The 20,738-nt window shown below is 43.0% G+C and overlaps 1 pseudogene; it reads right to left on the reverse strand.

The window, feature by feature from the left end:
• Positions 1–207: 207 nt before the first annotated feature.
• LOC141171684 (formyl peptide receptor 2-like) overlaps positions 208–20,738 on the reverse strand; it is a 36,631-nt pseudogene continuing 16,100 nt past the window's right edge.

Raw genomic sequence — 20,738 nt, forward strand, 5'->3', positions numbered from 1 at the left:
CCCACCTCACTGGACAGCGGCTGTACAAGTACGACAGATGCCAAGAAGGTGTTAATGTTTTGAATTCAAACAAGTAAAAAACAATCCTATTTATAATATTTTTATTAATTGTTGTAACATTATTATAACATTCTGGAAATAATATTAGATATTAATTTTCTAAACTTTTAAAGAACCATATGCATGAACAGTAATATTTATCAATCTATTAAAAAAACACAATAAAACTTCAAAAAAGTATCACACACAGCGTAAAAAGAGTTTGGCATTTTGGATAGATTCATAGATAAATGAATAGGACTTAAAACGCAGGTTTGCTACATATTACAAACACCACATGGAGTGTCTAATACAAAAATAAATAAAATACATGTCTTCAATGCTTAAAGAAACTCCAGTTATTTCATATTTTATAGTAATGAAACCATAATGGAATACCTTAATGATAGTAAGGTAACTCTGCTAAACCTGTCCACTGAAAATAGTATGACTTTTACAGTCCTGCACATCATTATTGGCACCCATGAAGTTTAAGCACATAATGTGGAATATCTCCTGAAATAAATGAATCAAGTGAAACAGTTTTTTTGTATAGAGATTCGTGTTAAATACAAAAGAACAAATGATAAACAATAATTTAAAGCATAAAACAATGGGAGGGAAAAATAGAAAAACCAAAAGCTTGCTGTGTCACTAGTGTTGGCCCCTTTACATTAATTTTGTATGGAAACACATTTTGACTCGCCTGTGGTAAATCACAAAAGAGATTTACCTGTGATTAATTGTCAGTGCCCATGTGACATGAATTAGCAAATGAATTATGACTTCAATGTTCTAAAAAGCCACATGGTAGGCCTTGTTCCTCTGTCACAATGGTGAAGACAAAGGAGCTGTCTGAGGACATCAGAACTGCTATTATTAGCAAAACACAAGACTTACAAAGGATATAAGGCCATCTCCAAAGACCTTGGTATCCCATTTTCAACTGTGCGCATTGCTAATAAGAAGTTTGCCAAGCATGGAACCATCAAGAACCTCCCTGGATGTGGGAGAAAGAGGAAAATTGACAAGAGATGTCTTCAAAGGTTGGTGCGTATGGTGGAAAAATACCAGATCAAACATGCAAAGACCTGAAAGCCAAGCTGGAACTGTCTAGGGTCATGGTTTTAACAATTACCATATGCTGCACGCTAAACCAAGCAGAGCTTTATGGGTGAAGGCAGAGGAAGAAACCATTGTTGAAGAAAAGGAACAACTGATCTTTGCCAAAGAGTACCTTGAAAAACCAAAATCATTCTGGGAAAATGTTCTGTGGACAGATGAAACAGAAATAGAGCTATTTGGCAATGCAAAGAAACGGTTTGTTTACAGACAGCACAATGAAGCTTAAAAGAAAAAGATCACCTTATCAACAGTTAAGCATTATGGAGGATCCATAATGCTGTGGGGTTGCTTTGCTGGATCTGATACTGGAGGCCTTGACTGTATTACAGGAATCATGAAATCAGAGTATTATCAAGAGATTTTAGAGCAAAATGTCCTACCCAGTGTAAGAAAAGTTGGTTTGAGTCGAAGATCATTGGTCCTCCAGCAACACACTTACCTAAAGTACACATCCAAAATTACACAGGAATGGTTGAAAAAATAAAAAATGGAATGTTTTAAAATGGCTAACAATGAGTCCTGATCTCAATCCCATTGAAAATCGTTGGGGTTGAGCAGAAATCTGCCATTGAGAAAAAGAACCCTGCAAACATTCAAAAGCTTGAACAATCTGCAAAGGAACAGTGGGAGAAAATTCCAGCTGAGAAGTGCAAGAAGCTTATGGATGACTACAAGAAACGTTTGGAGGCTATCATCAATGCCAAAGGATGTGCAACCAAGTATTATTTAGGGGTGCCTTTATTGCTGCACATGTTTATTCTGTTTCTTCTTTGAAACGGAATCATGGAAGTTGAAATACAATGTTTTATTGTTGTATTACTTTGGACCACTAATTTTTTATTCTTATATAGTGTATACCATATTTTGCGGGCTATAAGACGCACTGGACCATAAGATGCACTCCAAATTTTGTTGAGGAAAATAGGAAAAACATTTTTTAATAAAATGGTGGTACATTTGACAGTCTTATTTGGCGGTAGCATACCAGGGGAGTGGCTGCAGTGGAGTGGGGTCACAGAAGGCAAGGTTGCTCCTGCAGAAAGCAGGCATTGGCAGCAGGAGTAAGGTGCTGCTGCAAGCCCCAGGCTGGGAGGAGGGGGTGTTCAATGGTGCGAGGCTGTGGCTGGCCCCAGACTTTCAGAAAATGTCGGCGGAGTCTCCACACTTCCCATTGATTATCCTCTGGTGGACTTCTGGAAAATTGCTGCTGGATATGGCATGCGTGCAGAATGAGAACTCAATCTTTATCGGCGTCACCTCAATGCCCATTTTCTCGAAGTACATCATATTGAAAACAATGAGAAGTGCGGTGACTCCACCAACATTTTGTAAAAGCCCGGGGCCTGTCACCGTCTCGCACCGCCAAACACCCCCCGCTCCACCACAGCCAACCCCACCCGGTAAGCTACATTCGGAATATAAGAAGCACCCTCAATTTCCTCTCAAATTTGGGGGAAAAAAGTGTGTTTTATTATCCAAAACATACAGTATTTCTAATGTTCACAATACAAAACAGATTTAAGAGAAATGTCAGATTACAATTCATCTCCTTAAAAACTGGAGAACTCTTTAAGATATTTTTACATAGATAAAAATAATATATTTTAAACATCTGTGATACAAATATGATTAAAATCTGCTCCTTCTTTGCATAGGTCATTAGGTTGTTCAATGTGTTCTGTTAAGGTTCTTTCAAGTCTGTAGGGGATGGATCTGAAGAAATCATGTTGGAAATCCTGTCCCATAAAAACATAAATGATTGGATTGATGCAACTGTTAAGGCAAGCCAGGTTTGTAATGAAAATATTTACTGCAAAGAATTGAACGCTATTTCCATCATACATGGGTGTCAGTGGCCAGATGTAATAAGGAAACCAGCAGATGAAGAAACACAATATAACAGCGGTGATGATCCTGGAGGATCTCGGAGATCTCTGGGGTCTCTTAGATTTTTAAGTTTGTATAAAATGGTGACATAACTGGTGAAGATGATGAGAAAAGGGATCACAAACATTATAAGTAATCTGATCAGCTGAATGGTCTTTTTTATCTCAACAAAACGTAAACAATGTCATAGAGTAAACACCATTCATGGAAATCAAAAATTTAGAATTCATATAAGAAATATACTAAACAAGTTAAGAGGACACTCAACACCGAAAGGATTGACACAATATTTCTTACTAATCTATAGGTCTTATGAACTTTTGTCCAAAATGGCCACATGACCGATACCAAGCGGTCAATGCTCATCGCCGTTAATAGAAGAACACTGGCGCTCATGTTTAAATTAAAAAGTGTAATGTTCAACGTGCAAACAATACCTGGCAAATATAAGAAAAAGTGAGCCCAGTCTAAAATTTTCAAAGGCAGAGATGCACAGCAAAGAAAGTCCGCGATGGCCAGGTGGAGGAACCACACGGCACTGATTGTCTTCTTCATCCTGAATCCGGCAATCCAGATGACTAATCCTTTACCGATAATCCCAAGAATTAAAATTACGCTGCATAGAGTAATTGATATCTTCTTTAGAATTTCATCACATCTGATGCAGTAAGCTGTGTTAATCGTTTCATTGTATTCATAAGATGACCTTACAAAACATAATAGGGAAGAAGTTAGTCTCATGAAGAATGTATAGCTATATAACTATCTCATTTTGTCCATTAAGATATATATAAACTAGGGAAAAAACGCCAAAGTGAAAAAGTAAGGTTGCATTGTACTGCTAGATCACTTTAGCATGTTCTTCCATCTCATAACAAAAGGTCGAGATCCAAGAGGTAATATTTCTCCTTGTGGAGAGTGACATACCAAGCCTGGCTTAACAATGTGAGGAGACTTTTAAGCCTTGCAATGCTCCTCTGGGAAATTAAATAAGCAAATTGTTAGTTCAGAAATGAAGAACTAGAACTCTAGTGCCACCTATTGGAAATAGCAACCCTAAAAGTCAATGTCTACCCATTAACGAGCCTTGCCACATGACTTAGAATAAAAGCCAAACCAGAATCTCAACTTTCAGACGCTGTGTTTCGGGGTACTACTTCTTATCAGTGTAAAGTGTGAGATCTGGTTTGGCTAGGTCCAAAGGTCCAAATGCTCATAGTCGCCCTACTTTGAATTTTTTACCCAGACTAGAATTTTTGTCCAGGTAAATTTCTTATGTCTTTACATTTTTGATGAAAAGGATGCACCCCTTAAAGCTAAGTTCAAAGAAGTCAGATTTAACAAAAATTTCAGGGTGAATTCCATATTGAAACTCATACAAAATTTGACAACAAGCCACTTTCCATGCATGACTTTTCTACAACTTTATTCACATGGATGATAAGTTAAGATCGGCACACTCCTGCAGATTCTGATGGGTGATTTAAGGAAATGTGGTTTACAGCTAATCCCCATATCATGGAAAAATCATGAATCCAATTTATTTCACCTGTATGAATATACCCTAAAGGATTAAAACTTCCCAATAGAATGTCCTGTCCCTCCATCAGTATTGTACATGATTTGTTTGATAACTTTTGTAACGTTTTTTATTGGGGGAAGCAATTTCTTGAATATTCAAGATTTCTGTTATGAAATTGAAAGAGAACGTTCATGTTTTTAAGGAACTCCACACAAATCTAATGCTTCTAAAAACTATAAGTGTTTACATTGGATGAAATCAAGGATAGTCAGGTGATAGAACAGTCATGAACCCAAAGGGAACAGTCTTATTCACACTAAAATACTTATAGATGGGTCATCCTACACCATAGCTCTTGGCTCAATATTTCCTAAAATTTGTGTGATGAGAGATGACCATGTTAATATAAATCCATGATGTTGTGATATTCTGTCACCAAATGTAAATACATGTATGTGATATTTGTGTATATGTGAAACCACCAAGTGGTTTTATTTTGAAATTCAGACTTTCAAGAGTTTTCCTCTAACGTTACAATATAATATTGATGTTTTTTATGAGAATTCAAAGTTCTAAACCAACCTTTTTTGGATAATAAGACAGACTTTTTCCTCCAAAATTTGAGAGGAAAATAGGGGTGCATCTTATAATTCGAATGTACCTTACTTACTCCCAAGATCTCAATCTGCACATGCGCTGCATCTGGTGGCCACCTTCCTGAAGTCCACCACAGTGAAAACAATGGGAAATATGGGGACTCCGCTGATATTTTCTGAAAGCTCGGGGCCCGCCATAACCTCGCACCACCAAACACCCCCTCCTCACTGCCCGGGGATCGCAGTATCACCCCACTCCTGCATGCACCACAAACTTCTTTCAGCAGCAACCCTGCCTCCTGTGACCCCGCTGCACCCCAGCCGACTCCCCTCGATTAGTTATTGTAAAATCAGACTGTAAGACGCACCATCATTTTATTAAAAAAATTGTTTTCCTATTTTCTTCCCCAAAATTTGGGGTTCATCATATGGTCTGGTGCATCTTATAGTCCGCAAAATACGGTAATTTGAGCAAAGTTAGTGGAAATGTTCTGAGTAGAAAATTGAATATACCCATAATATGCTATAAACCTGTGTAAATGTGTATTTAATGTAGTGTAGTTGCATCTCTCATCTAGCCAAATCAGTTCTCATACTTTGCACTGACGAGGGCCAACAGCCCAAAACACCGTGTCTACAAATTGAGATTCTGATTTGGCTTTTATCCTAAGTCATATTTCATGACTCGTTAAAGGGTTGATTGTGGGATTGCTGCTACCAATAGGTGGTGCTATAGAGTTCAAGTCCTCATTTTCTCTGAAGAGGAAATTTTCATATGCATTAATAAATTTACTAATAGCCATCTTCACCATTTTGAAGCACCATTCCGGTTCTCTGCTCACTCACGTGACTGCAAATATGACTCAACAGAAATCGCTTTTACAATGTAAGTCTATGGAGCCCTGGTCTTACACGCCACAGATTTAAATTGCAAAAATGATTTCCAACTTCTACATAGACACAAGTGTGATCCTGTAAGTCTGAATTTTTGTCAAGTGACTCAAAAGAGATCTGGAGTGGCGCTGCTAGTATATTAACACACATGTTACATTACATACACATTTACAAAGGTTTAGAGCATAAAAAAAAATAGAAGCGGTACTTTAACTAGATTACCCATTTAGGGTCACCTTGGTGTAGTGGGATAGATTTTGCATTTTTTTTATGAAAATTGTGTTAACTAAGTACCCTATTTTATTTTCATGCACTATTGCTATTTATTTACTGCAGGGTATTTGCTTATTTTGTTTATATATTAGGTTTTGTCTGTTTAGTGGCCAGTGTGAACATGCTCCTACACGCTGTATACACACCAACTTATATTCTAATTTCAACTCTTTAGGTTTTTGTCCTTCTCAGCCCTTATTCACATTACGTCACTTGATATATGGTGAGGTTTTAAGACAAGAGGTCTCATGAAATTTGACAAAATCTAGGATGGATGCAAGGATGCTGATGTGAATGTAGCCTATCCTGATATTCTTTTGAAAAGCAAAGAATAATAAATATTAACATACTGGTAGTTGTAGTCCAGAATGTTTTACGTTACATTCAGGTTGAAATCAGCAGTATCCATTTTGATATTTTACCTTAAAGAAAAACAAAAATATTAATAACCAAAAAAAGCTAAATATAAAAATATTAAAAGCTAATAAAGAGTTATTCTGAGTTTTTACCTAAAAGAAAAACAAAAATCTTAACAGCTTAAAAAAAGCAGGTTAATATGTTGATGAGTCATCGTGACAGTGCAGTAAAAGGTGGTGACATTTTTTCCATGCATTATGTACCAAACTTTAAAGTTATCACCTATCCGTAGCATAAAACTGACTGATCACTGGGGGTCTGACCACTGAGAACCCCCATTGATCTATGATTACAGCTTCTCAGAGCTCAATCTGAATATAGATCAATCATCCACACCACCACTCCATTTGATGTGAGTGTGTCACAAATAGGCTGAGGTCTGTCCTATAAGGTTAATGGTGGTACTATGGCTAGTACCCACCACTTTAATTGGGCAAGTGCCAGCTACCACAATTGTTAAACCTATTACACATCCCGAAAACATGTTTCACCATTAATCAGGCTTCATCAGGGTTATCAGCTTATAGCATGGGAATGTCATTCATTTAAACCTTTCATTATCTAATAAGGGCTGAGCTTGTGGCTGAGCTTCATAGGAGAACTAAGATGGCAATACTGGAGCCTTTTGCAGGTCCACAAATAGAATGATAACCCATCAGTTAAACAAAATCACGCAATGGGGGGGCTATGCGAGCCAATGGGGAATTATAATGTCAGTGACTGACAGCAGTATTCGAATGGTTAAAGTTTATTAATTGGAGCTAACTCCAGTTGTTGCACTTAAAGGCTCCTGTTGGCAATGCAACACAGCCATTGTCTTACAACAAAATAACAGTGACCAATAGGACCTTGAATGTAATAAGGGGCATACCACTAGTGTTGAGCCACCCCCGTAGTGTTCGAGTTCGGTTCGGTTCATCGATCACCCGTGTGTTCGCCGAACTGTTCGTCGAACTGTTCGTCGAACACCTTCGAACACCGTTAAAACCAATGGCAGGCAAACAAAAACACATAGAAACACATAGAAAACACCTTCAAAGGTGTCCAAAAGCTGACAAACTGCTCTGAAGACACAGCTAACACATGGAAAAGTGACAAGTACATATAGTCATGCGAAAAGAAAAGAGGTGGAGGAGTAAAAGGAGGGGGAGACACAGATATAGGCATGTCATGCCCTTCTAAAATCCAAAAAGTGAGAAGCCGACACGTTCAGTCTGCTCCTGCCCGTGCCACCTCCGTGTCGCCGGGTTTGTGCCAGAGCCACGGTGAACCCTGATGGCCAGCCCCCCTCTCCCAATACTGGTGCCTGTCCGCTGGTGGGTCGAGCGAGCCCCCCTGTGGTGGAGGCAGCTCTAAGCTTTTTAATTTAAATTGTCTCTCTAATTTGAATGAATACACTTTAACCCCTTAATACCATTTGACGTACTAATACGCGTCTGTGCCCTGGGACTTAAGACTAGAGATGAGCGTTGTTCTACTCGAACTGTTCGCCAATCTCAAATTCGAGCTGTTTTGGGCGGTGTTCGAGCCGGTCGGCGAACACGAACAATTTGAGAAAAATTCGGCTGTTCGAGGTTATGTTCGATAACTGTTCGTGCACCAAAATCATAACTGGATTTTTTCTCAGTAATGATGAAAATTAATGTTAATACGCAGTTTGAGTGTACAGCGGGGCGGGGGGAGGGGCAGGGGATGTATCTCTGCAGGAACAATGAAGATCTCCATTTTTTTTTCTCTTTCCCGCATTTGCAGTGGGAAGGTGCAATCTGTCAGCCTATCAGCAGCGCACACACGGAGCGAAGTGCTTTTTTTCACACAAGCAAGGGCATGTGTGATTGGCAGTGTATGTCACATGTCCTTGCCCTATAAGACCAAGCCATTTTCCCCGTCGCCACCATTTTCTCACTGCTGCAGCTGCGTGTTAGACGGCACCGCTGTTGCTGTGTGTGCTATACCTTGTTAATTTCAAGCCAATTTTCGCACAAATATACAGATAGCTTGGGAGTAGGGAATAGTTGTGATTGCAGTCCTTTTAAGGACTAGGTTACAGCATTTCCTACGACTTTTATCAGGGAGGTCTGTGCTCTTAAATAGATAGGTTGTGGGAGTAAAGACTAATTGTAATTGGAGTCCTTTTCAGGACTAGGTTACATGAGTTCCTATCAGTTTTTGCCAGGCAGGTCTGTGCCAGTGCTGTGCAAGTTTTTTTCACAGCATTTGGCTGAATCTAGCAAAGCTAATCCTTTTTGGCCTATTGCAGAGTGTGTTAGTCAGTGGAGTAGCCTATCTGTGTTGCAAGATATAACACCTGTGTATAGAATACCAATTTTTTTACTGCACCTAGTGAAGTAAAATCTTTTGGGCATAGCATCATTCTATTAGTCCATCAATACTGACCTCCATCAGGTTGCAAACTGAATATAATTTTTTTCTGCATCTAGCTCTGAAAAAATATTTGGGCTTCTAGCGGTGTGTGGGACTTGGTCTATTAGTCCATCTATACTGACCTCCATCAGGTTGCAAATTAAAAATAATTTTTTTCTGCATCTACCTCTGAAAAAATATTTGGGCTTCTAGCAGTGTGTGGGACTTGGTCTATTAGTCCATCTATACTGACCTACATCAGGTTGCAAATTAAAAATATTTTTTTTTCTGCATCTAGCTCTGAAAAAATATTTGGGCTTCTAGCGGTGTGTGGGACTTGGTCTATTAGTCCATCTATACTGACCTCCATCAGGTTGCAAATTAAAAATATTTTTTTTCTGCATCTAGCTCTGAAAAAATATTTGGGCTTCTAGCGGTGTGTGGGACTTGGTCTATTAGTCCATCTATACTGACCTCCATCAGGTTGCAAATTAAAAATATTTTTTTTCTGCATCTAGCTCTGAAAAAATATTTGGGCTTCTAGCAGTGTGTGGGACTTGGTCTATTAGTCCATCTATACTGACCTCCATCAGGTTGCAAATTAAAAATAATTTTTTTCTGCATCTAGCTCTGAAAAAATATTTGGGCTTCTAGCAGTGTGTGGGACTTGGTCTATTAGTCCATCTATACTGACCTCCATCAGGTTGCAAATTAAAAATAATTTTTTTCTGCATCTAGCTCTGAAAAAATATTTGGGCTTCTAGCGGTGTGTGGGACTTGGTCTATTAGTCCATCTATACTGACCTCCATCAGGTTGCAAATTAAAAATATTTTTTTTCTGCATCTAGCTCTGAAAAAATATTTGGGCTTCTAGCAGTGTGTGGGACTTGGTCTATTAGTCCATCTATACTGACCTCCATCAGGTTGCAAATTAAAAATAATTTTTTTCTGCATCTAGCTCTGAAAAAATATTTGGGCTTCTAGCAGTGTGTGGGACTTGGTCTATTAGTCCATCTATACTGACCTCCATCAGGTTGCAAATTAAAAATAATTTTTTTCTGCATCTAGCTCTGAAAAAATATTTGGGCTTCTAGCGGTGTGTGGGACTTGGTCTATTAGTCCATCTATACTGAGCTCCATCAGGTTGCAAATTAAAAATAATTTTTTTCTGCATCTAGCTCTGAAAAAATATTTGGGCTTCTAGCAGTGTGTGGGACTTGGTCTATTAGTCCATCTATACTGACCTACATCAGGTTGCAAATTAAAAATAATTTTTTTCTGCATCTAGCTCTGAAAAAATATTTGGGCTTCTAGCGGTGTGTGGGACTTGGTCTATTAGTCCATCTATACTGACCTCCATCAGGTTGCAAATTAAAAATAATTTTTTTCTGCATCTAGCTCTGAAAAAATATTTGGGCTTCTAGCAGTGTGTGGGACTTGGTCTATTAGTCCATCTATACTGACCTACATCAGGTTGCAAATTAAAAATATTTTTTTTCTGCATCTAGCTCTGAAAAAATATTTGGGCTTCTAGCGGTGTGTGGGACTTGGTCTATTAGTCCATCTATACTGACCTCCATCAGGTTGCAAATTAAAAATAATTTTTTTCTGCATCTAGCTCTGAAAAAATATTTGGGCTTCTAGCAGTGTGTGGGACTTGGTCTATTAGTCCATCTATACTGACCTACATCAGGTTGCAAATTAAAAATAATTTTTTTCTGCATCTAGCTCTGAAAAAATATTTGGGCTTCTAGCAGTGTGTGGGACTTGGTCTAATAGTCCATCTATACTGACCTCCATCAGGTTGCAAATTAAAAATAATTTTTTTCTGCATCTAGCTCTGAAAAAATATTTGGGCTTCTAGCGGTGTGTGGGACTTGGTCTATTAGTCCATCTATACTGACCTCCATCAGGTTGCAAATTAAAAATAATTTTTTTCTGCATCTAACCCAGCCAATAGTTTTGGCCTAATACCACAGTTTGGCCACTCAGCTCTGCTCGGTTACCATCCATTGTTTTTTTGTGCAAACAACTCCAGAGTTGTGAATTAGTTAACCACCAAAATGAGTGGAAAAAGGCCTGCTGCTGGTGGAAAGGGGAATAGGCGTGTTGGGAAGGGGAAAAAAGGTTGTGTCCGTGGGGTAGGTGCAGAAGAAAGACCATCTTCCAGCCAAACTAAAATGTCTACTTCTTTTAGCGGACAATGTGATAAGATCCCTTTCTTACGTCCACGCCAATCGCTACAAATTCCAGATGAGGCACAAAAACAGCAGGTGCTTCAACGGATATCAAGTGCTCCTTTAAGTGGGCTCTCCTCCACATCAACTTCAACATCACAAATACTCCAGTCCTCAAAGGTGTCACCCCAATCGCACTTGCTTCCTCACAGCTCCCAAATCTCCAGCTGCCCGTCTGAGTATGAGGTAGAACAGATGGTTGAGTCTGCAGAGCTGTTTACTTATACTATAGCCTGGGAATCAGAGGTCGACTACAGCGCTTCTGTGAATCCAGACGAGGAAATGATCTGCACTGATGCCCAGAATCTTTATGAGCCGGATCCAGGACCAGACGCAGAAGGTTCTGACCATAATGTAGACCCTCATTCCCAAACTGTAACTCCTGTTGGTGGAGACAATGAGGAAGACGATGATAAGACTCAAATACCTGATTGGAGCGACAACTTTAGTTTTTTGTCAGGGCAGGAACAGGTTGGCTCTGAGGACGACGGGTGTGATAACGCACAGGGTGATGATGATGAGGTCGGAGATCCCACTTACTGTCAACCCACAGTCAGCCAAGAGATGAGGTCAGCAGAGGAGGTGGAGGAAGATGCTAGTGACGACGAGGTCAGGTTGCGCCTTCCTGGACAGAGACGTAGTACTGGAAGCACGTCAACAACTGCATCCTCAAACACAACTCTGCCTCTCACCACAAGTCGTGGTGGCTCTTCAGGTCGCATGGGTGCTAAGCCTTGCATAGCCTGGGCATTTTTTCAGATCGATAAAGATGACCCAACTCGTGTTATCTGTAATATTTGTCAGCAAAAGCTAAGTAGAGGCCAAAAAATACATAGTTTGAGTACTTCATGCATGAACCGGCACATGGACATGAAGCATAAGTTGCAGTGGGAAGCTCAGTGTGCTACAATGCGGCCTAGCCGGCCGGGCCAATCACCGTCTGCCATATCTTGTGCATCCGCGGCCTCTTCATCCTCTGTGACTGGGGGGACAGCAGTCACACCTGTTTTGGGGCGCCGACCTGCCACCTCTTTACCCGCAACAGCCAGCATGATTGGCAGGTCATCATTTTCTTTGGAGGTGGTAACACCAGCTGGTGTTGAGCGCTGTCCGACATCGATAGCACCACCTTTGGATCAAGGCAACCTAACATGTCCGCCTGCATCTTCCTCACAGACCGGCAGTTTGCCGGGGACACCCTTATCAACCCCGTCTAAGCACAATAGCCAGCCCTCGGTCCCTCAGATGTGGACAAGTAAAAGACCATTTCCTCCTAGCCATGAGAAAGCTAAGAGGTTGAATTTCACCATCTGCAAGCTCTTGGCTACAGAAATGCTGCCTTTCCGCCTGGTGGACACAGAGGATTTTCGAGACCTTATGTCCGTCGCAGTGCCCCAGTACCAGATGCCCAGTCGGCACTACTTCTCAAAGAAAGGTGTGCCTGCGCTCCACCAGCATGTCGCACACAACATCACCGCTTCTTTGAGAAACTCTGTGTGTGACAGGGTGCATTTCACCACAGACACTTGGACGAGTAGGCATGGACAGGGGCGTTACATGTCGCTGACTGGGCACTGGGTAACTATGGTGACAGCAGGACAAGGGGCTGCTGTCCAAGTCTTGCCGTCCCCACGAGTTGTGCGTCAATCCTCTTTATGTCAAAGTTCCTCCACTGCTTCTGCCTCCTCAACCTCCTCTCGGTCTTCCACCTGCACCCAAAGCCTGTCTGGTCATGCCACAAGCTTTCTAACTGCGCAGAAGGGATCCTGCACACCTCCTTACTATGCTGGCAGTAGGGCTCAACGTCATCAGGCGGTTTTTACATTGAAATGTCTGGGAAATGTGAGTCACACAGCTGAGGAGTTGTGGTCAGCTCTGGAGAACCAATTTCATGAATGGTTGTCTCCACTGGACCTGAAACCAGGGAAGGCCGTGTGCGACAATGCTGCAAACCTGGGTGCGGCCTTTCGCCGGGGCAATGTCACACACGTGCCTTGTATGGCTCACGTGTTGAACCTGGTTGTCCAGCAATTTTTAGCCCACTATCCCAGACTAGATGGCCTTCTGCAGAGGGCACGGTCGCTGTGTGCTCACTTCCGCCGTTCGCATCCCGCAGCTCAGCGACTTACATCTCTACAGAAGTCGTTGGGCCTGCCACTTCACCGGCTAAAATGCGATGTGCCTACCCGGTGGAATTCAACTCTGCACATGTTGCAGCGACTGTGGCAGCACCGACAAGCCCTGGTGCAATACGTTCTGACGTATAGCCTGGGCCAACGAGATTCAGAGGTGGGGCAAATCACGCTGGAGGAGTGGTCTCAGATCAGGGACCTATGCACCCTTCTGCACAGTTTTGAAATGGTGACGAAGATGTTTAGTGCTGACGATGCCATTATCAGCATGACTATTCCGGTGATTTACATGCTGGAGCACATGTTAAACAGAATTCGGAGTCAGGTGGTGGCACAAGAGGAGGTGGAGGAAGTAGAGGAGGAGGAGTTGTATGCGGAAGGGCTAACATCTGCAAGGTCCAGACGGTCGGCAGCACCAAGGCGGCAGGCATGTGAGGGTGGGGGAGATGGTTTTACCAGGGCGCATGGTAGCAGCCAAACTAGTGAGGAAGGTGCAGGAGCCCAGGAAGAAGTGGAGGACGAACTGATGGAAGACTCATCAGATGAGGGAGACCTTGTTCACATTTCTGTTGTGCGAGGTTGGGGGGAGAGGACAGAGGAAGGAAGCATGATTGTTACCTCGCCACCAACACAACAGGGACTTGGTGCTCCTGGATGCGCAACACACATGAGTGCCTTCTTGCTGCACTACCTGCAACATGACCCTCGAATTGTGAGAATTAGAAATAATCCTGACTACTGGGTTGCCACACTGTTAGATCCCCGGTACAAAAGTAAATTTGCAGAAATTATTCCTGCCATAGAAAGGGATGCACGCATGCAGGAGTATCAGCAGAGACTGTTGCAGAATCTTACATGTGCTTTTCCACAAAATACCAGTGGTGCACGTAGTGAATCTCACAGTTCCAACTTGCCAACCGTGGGACCGTCAAGTGTTCAGCACTCAAACCGTAACAGAACCACAGTATCTGCTGGTAACATCAATTTTGCGGAATCATTTCACCACTTTTTTAGCCTATCCTTTGCAAGGCCACAGGAGACAAGAAGTCTGACACATAGTCAACGCCTAGAGACGATGGTACAGGAGTATCTCCAAGTAAACATTGAAGCCACGACTGTGTCACTGGACCCTTGCTCTTTTTGGGCTTCCAATCTGGATAAATGGCCGGAGCTAGCCACTTACGCCTTGGAGATCTTGTCATGCCTCGCAGCCAGCGTTCTGTGTGAACGTGTGTTCAGCGCTGCTGGTGGTGTGCTGACAGATAAGCGCACGCGGCTCTCCACTGATAATGTAGACAGACTCACGTTCATAAAGATGAACAAATCATGGATCCGAAACGACTTTTGTACCCCTGTGTCATCCTGGGGAGAGTAAAAGCTTGATGATTGGATAAAATCACCCTACCAACCGTTTTAAGCTTTCAAATTACTAATCATGTTTATCTGTATCTTGACTGGAAAATAATTTGGGCTTTGTAGCAGTGTGCAGCACTGATCCTATTAAGCCATCTATACAAAAGCTTCACCAGATTTAAAATTAAAAATAATTTTTAGCTGCATCTAGCCCGGAAAATAATTTTGGGGCTCCGAGATGCGCAAGGCACATAAGTGCCTTCTTGCTGCACTACCTGCAGCATGACCCTCATATTGTCAGAATTCGAAGTAATCATGACTACTGGGTTGCCACACTCTTAGATCACCCAAACTTTTCGATCAACCTTTTCATTTTAATAAAGACCAAAAAAATGGTCATTTTTGAAGTTATAAGCATTAGCAGGTTGTTAGAAACTGAAATCAAACAGTTTTCAACTCAAAACTTTATTCTAGGTGATGTTACATTTTCACATAGGACCCCTTGTTCGAAAGGAGCTTCTGAACTCTCTCGTCCATTGAATTTGTCAGGTTTTGGATGGTTTCTGCTTCAATTGTTTTGCATGAGGACAGAATACCCTCCCAGAGCTGTTGCTTAGATATGAACTGCCTCCCGCCATCATAGACACTCCTTTTAATGATGCTCCAAAGGTTCTGAATGGGGTAGAGGTCAGGGGAGCATGGGGGTCACACCATAAGTTTGTCCCCTTTTATGCCCATATCAGCCAGAGATGCAGATGTTTTATGTGCAGCATGAGATGGTGCATTATCATGCAGAAAAATGATCTTGCTGTGAAATACACGGTTCTTCTTCTTGAACCATGGCAGGAAGTGCTGTTTGAGAAAATCCACATACATTATGGAGCTCATCTTTAGCGCCTTCAGGGATCCTAAAGGGGCCGACAATCTCTCTCCCCATGATTCCAGCCCAAAACATTACTCCACCTCCTCCTTGTTGGCGCTGTAGCCGTGTTTGCGTGGGGTGTCCATCAACCAGCCATCCTCCACTCCATCCATCTGGACCATCGAGCGCTGCACGGCACTCATCCGTGAACAAAACAGTTTTGAAATCAGTCTTCATGTAATGTTTGGCCCACTGGAGCCGTTTCTGCTTGTGTGAAGTGGATAGAGGAGGTCGACAGGATGGCGCATGCACAGCTGCAAACCTCTGAAGGACCCTGCATCTTGTTGTTCGGGGGACGTTGGAGGCACAAGCAGCTTCAAAAACTTGTCTGCTGCTATGACAAGGCTTTTTTGCCGCTGCTCTTTCAACCTGACGTAATTGCCTGTAGGAAAGAGTCCTCAATTTGCCCTTATCAGCACGCGCACGTGTGTACTGAGAATCAGCTACATACTTCTTGATTGCCAAGACACTTCATCCTGATCATCGCACAATGTTGATTGTAGTCATGCCTTGACCTAAACACTCCACAATTTGTTGCTTCTCAGCAGCCGACACATCCTTTTTCTTTCCCATTTTGGCAGAAAATGTAGGCTGCTTAATAATGTGAGAGAGCCTTCTTAAGTAGTCTTGCCTTTCATTGGACACACCTGCCAAACTAATTAGCACAGGTGTCTGCAATTGCTTACAGTGATATAAAGAGCCCTGACACACAGCACCATCAATGAGTTTAACTGACAAACAAACAAATTCTTCCCTTATCACTCCTAAACACTTTTTGTATAATAATTTGGAACGCAGTGTACATGTGCTTTTCCACAAAACACCAGCGGTTCACATAGTGAATCTTACAGTTCTAACTTGCCAACCGTGGTCTGTATGGAGTTGTTCAATAAAGGGCCCAAAATTAAGATAACATAGATGGGAGAGGTCTCTATGAATAGGAATTCCTAAGTATTTGATACCCTGTGAGGGCCAGGCAATGGGAAAGTTGGACTGGATGGAATCCTATATGGATTTGGGGAGGGAGACATCGAGGGCCTCAGACTTCGCTGCATTGATTTTAAAATTTTACCATGTAACAAAGTGATCTATTTCAGCCATAACAGCATGGATGGATATATTTGATTGAGTGATATATACTAGGACATCATCAGCAAATAGAGAGCACTTGTACTCGGTGCCTCCCACCTCAATCCACCTAATATTGGGGTTATGGCGAATTGATGAGAGCAGGTGCTCCGTCACTAGGATGTATAAGAGAGGGGACAGAGGACATCACTGCCTTGTCCCATTGGTGATTGTGAAAGGTGATGAAAATGTTCTGACGCACCCCCTGGGCCTTGGGACACCCGGAGCCGGACCCTTTTTGGTGGATGCTGGTGGTTGTAGTCTTCGTGGCGGCGACCCAGTTCCGTGGCTCAGGGCGGTCAAACCAGTGGCGGAACTATTTATGTGGTTTTCATGTTTAAATGTCCGACTACGCCACCCGTGGATTGCGGTCAGAGTGAACCGCCGCTACAGGGCAGACCACTGAGGCTGGTGTTGTGGGTGCAGCAGAGCGTAGCATAACTCCCCACGGGAGGATTATAGCCTCAGGGCAGTGTATGCGGAGGATGGGGGTGATGGTGCAGGGCAGCAGCAGTAACGACACGGAGTCAGTGATGCAGTTCAGGGCCTTTACTCACAGTTCTTATTATCCAGACCACGTCTGCAGGTAACGGCTGCCCACGTCGTACTGTGCTCACCAGGTGAGGGGCTCAGACAACTCCCAGATAACTTTGGAGCACTTCACAGGACCCCCTTTGTGTGTCCTTTGTCTGGCCTTTCTTACCAACACTTCTGTCCGGCTGCCTCGGGCCTCCTCTTGGTAAACTTGGCGCCAGTTTCCCTGACCCTATGTGGTGCCTTCCTAGCGGGTGTAGCGAGGGGCTGCGCCACATAAAATGTCAGAGCCTCCGGTTTCTAGCTGAGGGTCGTTTCCTGCCTCCACTAGTTCGGGGACCGGTCTCCCCCTTTGGCCTGACCCCTCCACGCAGGTGGATTTGGGCGTGCGGTGGCGACTCGCCCGTCCGCACCCCTGGGATCCCTTCATTCCTCGTTCCTGGAGCCTTCTCCGCTCCTCTTCCTTCCTTCTCCCTCTTCCAGGCCTGGGCCTCTGTTACTAGGCCCGCCTCCGGAGCAGAGCTCATGCAGAGCCCCTGCTCCCTGCCACTTCTGCTCAGACTTCTCTGCACTGAACTAAGATGGTGCCCACCTTTTATACTCCCTTCTCAATGCATCCAGGAACTGCTTCCTCCCTGCTCCTGCACTACAGGGTTCCCCTTCCTCAGTGTTCCCTCCCCCCACTCCAGCCAGGGACAGGGACTGTCGTGCCCATCTCAGGGGCATATTGGTCGCCCTGCCCCACGGCAATGTGGTGTAATGCATGCAGGTGTTGGGTCCTGATCCACACTCCATCCTTACCTGAGAGTGAGATATCACACCTCTGGGTGAGGTGCAATACGTCTTTAGCAACCGAGCCCTCAGGGTGCTACAGTTCCATTTATCTTCAGCCTAGGTGACGTATTGCGATACAGGGCCGTGATTTTGGCTATAAAAGGGTCCCCTAGACCCCTACCCCAAGCTTTTTAAGAGAATCATATATGGCGTGCCAGGAGACTCTATGGAATGCTTTCTCAGCATCCAACGAGAGTATCTAATTACAAATTTTTAACTGCATCTAGCCCAGGAAATACTTTGTGCCTAGTAGCAGTGTCTGCTAGTAAGCAGATTATCCCGGCTGTTAAGCAAGCTGCACCACCTGTAGTTTAGACACTTAATTTTTTCAAAGGAAATGCTTCGGGACCATGGGATACTTAGTGAAGAGCATCAGGAGGCACCCCAAGGCATAGGGGCTGGGACTGGCAGTAGGATGCCTTGCGGTGGACAGCCGAGCTCGATCCTTATAAAAGCTTTTTAACTGCAGCAGCTTTAGTGGACGCTACTGGAGCTGGAATTACCGCGGCTGCTGGCATGAGACTTGCCCTCCAATAGATCCTTGTAAATGGATTTAAAGTGTATTCATTCAAATTAGAGAGACAATTTAAATTAAAAAGCTTAGAGCTGCCTCCACCACAGGGGGGCTCGCTCGACCCACCAGCGGACAGGCACCAGTATTGGGAGAGGGGGGCTGGCCGTCAGGGTTCACCGCGGCTCTGGCACAAACCCGGCGACACGGAGGTGGCAGGGGCAGGAGCGGACTGGCCGTGTCGGCTTCTCACTTTTTGGATTTTAGAAGGGCATGACATGCCTATATCTGTGTCTCCCCCTCCTTTTACTCCTCCACCTCTTTTATTTTCGCATGACTATATGTACTTGTCACTTTTCCATGTGTTAGTTATGTCTTCTGAGCAGTTTGTCAGCTTTTGGACACCTTTGAATGTGTTTTCTATGTGTTTCTATGTGTTTTTGTTTGCCTGCCATTGGTTTTAACGGTGTTCGAAGGTGTTCGACGAACAGTTCGGCGAACACACGGGTGTTCGACGAACCGAACCGAACTCGAACACTACGGGGGTGGCTCAACACTACTTAAGACCCAGACCCGTATTAGTACGTCATAGTGATCGCACGCGCACACAGGCTGTGCGGGCGCGATCTCCGCCGGGTGTCAGCTGATTGTCACAGCTGACACCCGGTACTATGTGCAGGGAGCGGTCCTGCACCGCTCCCAGCACATTAACCCCCGCTATGCTGCGATCGAAGTCGATCGCGGCATTGCGGGGGCAAGGGGAGGTGATCGGCGATACTCACCTCCTCTTCCGGTTTCCAGCGCAGTCTGCAGCGGCTTCCCGGGTGTTGCCATGATGACCCGATGTCATCATGACAACATCCGGGTCACCAGAGAGCAGGAAGATTGCTTGGACATGCGCAGTGCATCTCCAAGCAATCTTCACACTGTGCACTTCTGCCAGCCTTCATGGCATAGGGATGGTGCTCCATTCCTGTGCCATGCAGGCGATCAGAAAAAAAAAAGTGAAAGTCCCAGAGTGGGACAAAGTAATAAAGTGTACAAACTGTCTGAAAGTGAAAAAAAAATAAAAAATGTGCAAAAATATTATAAAAAATAAAAAAAAATAATACACCAAAAATAAAAATATAATGTACCCATCAATAAATATTATTATAAAAAAAATAAAAAAAAAACAATAAAAGTACACATATTTGGTATCGCCGCGTCCGGAACAACCTGTCCTATAAAACTGTCCCACTAGTTAACCCCTTCAGTGAACACGGTAAAAAAAAAAAAAAAAAACGCAGCAAAAAACAATGCTTTATCACCATACCGCCAAACAAAAAGTGGAATAACACGCGATCAAAAAGACGCATATAAATAAAAATGATACCGCTGAAAACGTCATCTCATCCCGCAAAAAACAAGCTGCCATTCAGCTCCATCAGCCGAAAAATAAAAAAGTTATAGCTCTCAGAATAAAGCAATGCTAAAAAATATTTTTTTCTATAAAATAGCTTTTATTGTGTATAAGCGCCAAAACATAGAAAAATGATACAAATGTGGTACCGCTGTAAACGTACTGACCCGAAGAATAAAGCTACCTCATCAATTTTACCACACGCGGAACAGAATAAAAAAAAAAACAATTCCTGAATTGTTGGTTTTTGTTTATTCTGCCTCCCAAAAATCAGAATAGAAAGCGATCAAAAAATGTCACGTGCCTGAAAATGGCACCAATAACAACGTCAAGTCATCCCGCAAAAAACGAGCCGTCACATGACTGTCTGCCAAAATCTGGAAAAATTATAGCTCTCAAAATATGGCGATGCAAAAACTAGATTTTACAAAAAATGCGTCTTTTAGTGTGTGACAGCTGTCAGTCATAAAAACCCCATATGATTCTGGCATTACTGTAATCACACCGACCCGAAGAATAAAGTCGTCTAATCACTTATACCGCACAAGGAACGGCGTCAAAAATAAAC

The sequence above is a fragment of the Phyllobates terribilis genome, unplaced genomic scaffold (genome assembly GCF_046119375.1).
Source record: "Phyllobates terribilis strain yellow unplaced genomic scaffold, ASM4611937v1 Scaffold_12__6_contigs__length_324123572, whole genome shotgun sequence".
In the NCBI taxonomy this organism is placed as follows: domain Eukaryota; kingdom Metazoa; phylum Chordata; class Amphibia; order Anura; family Dendrobatidae; genus Phyllobates; species Phyllobates terribilis.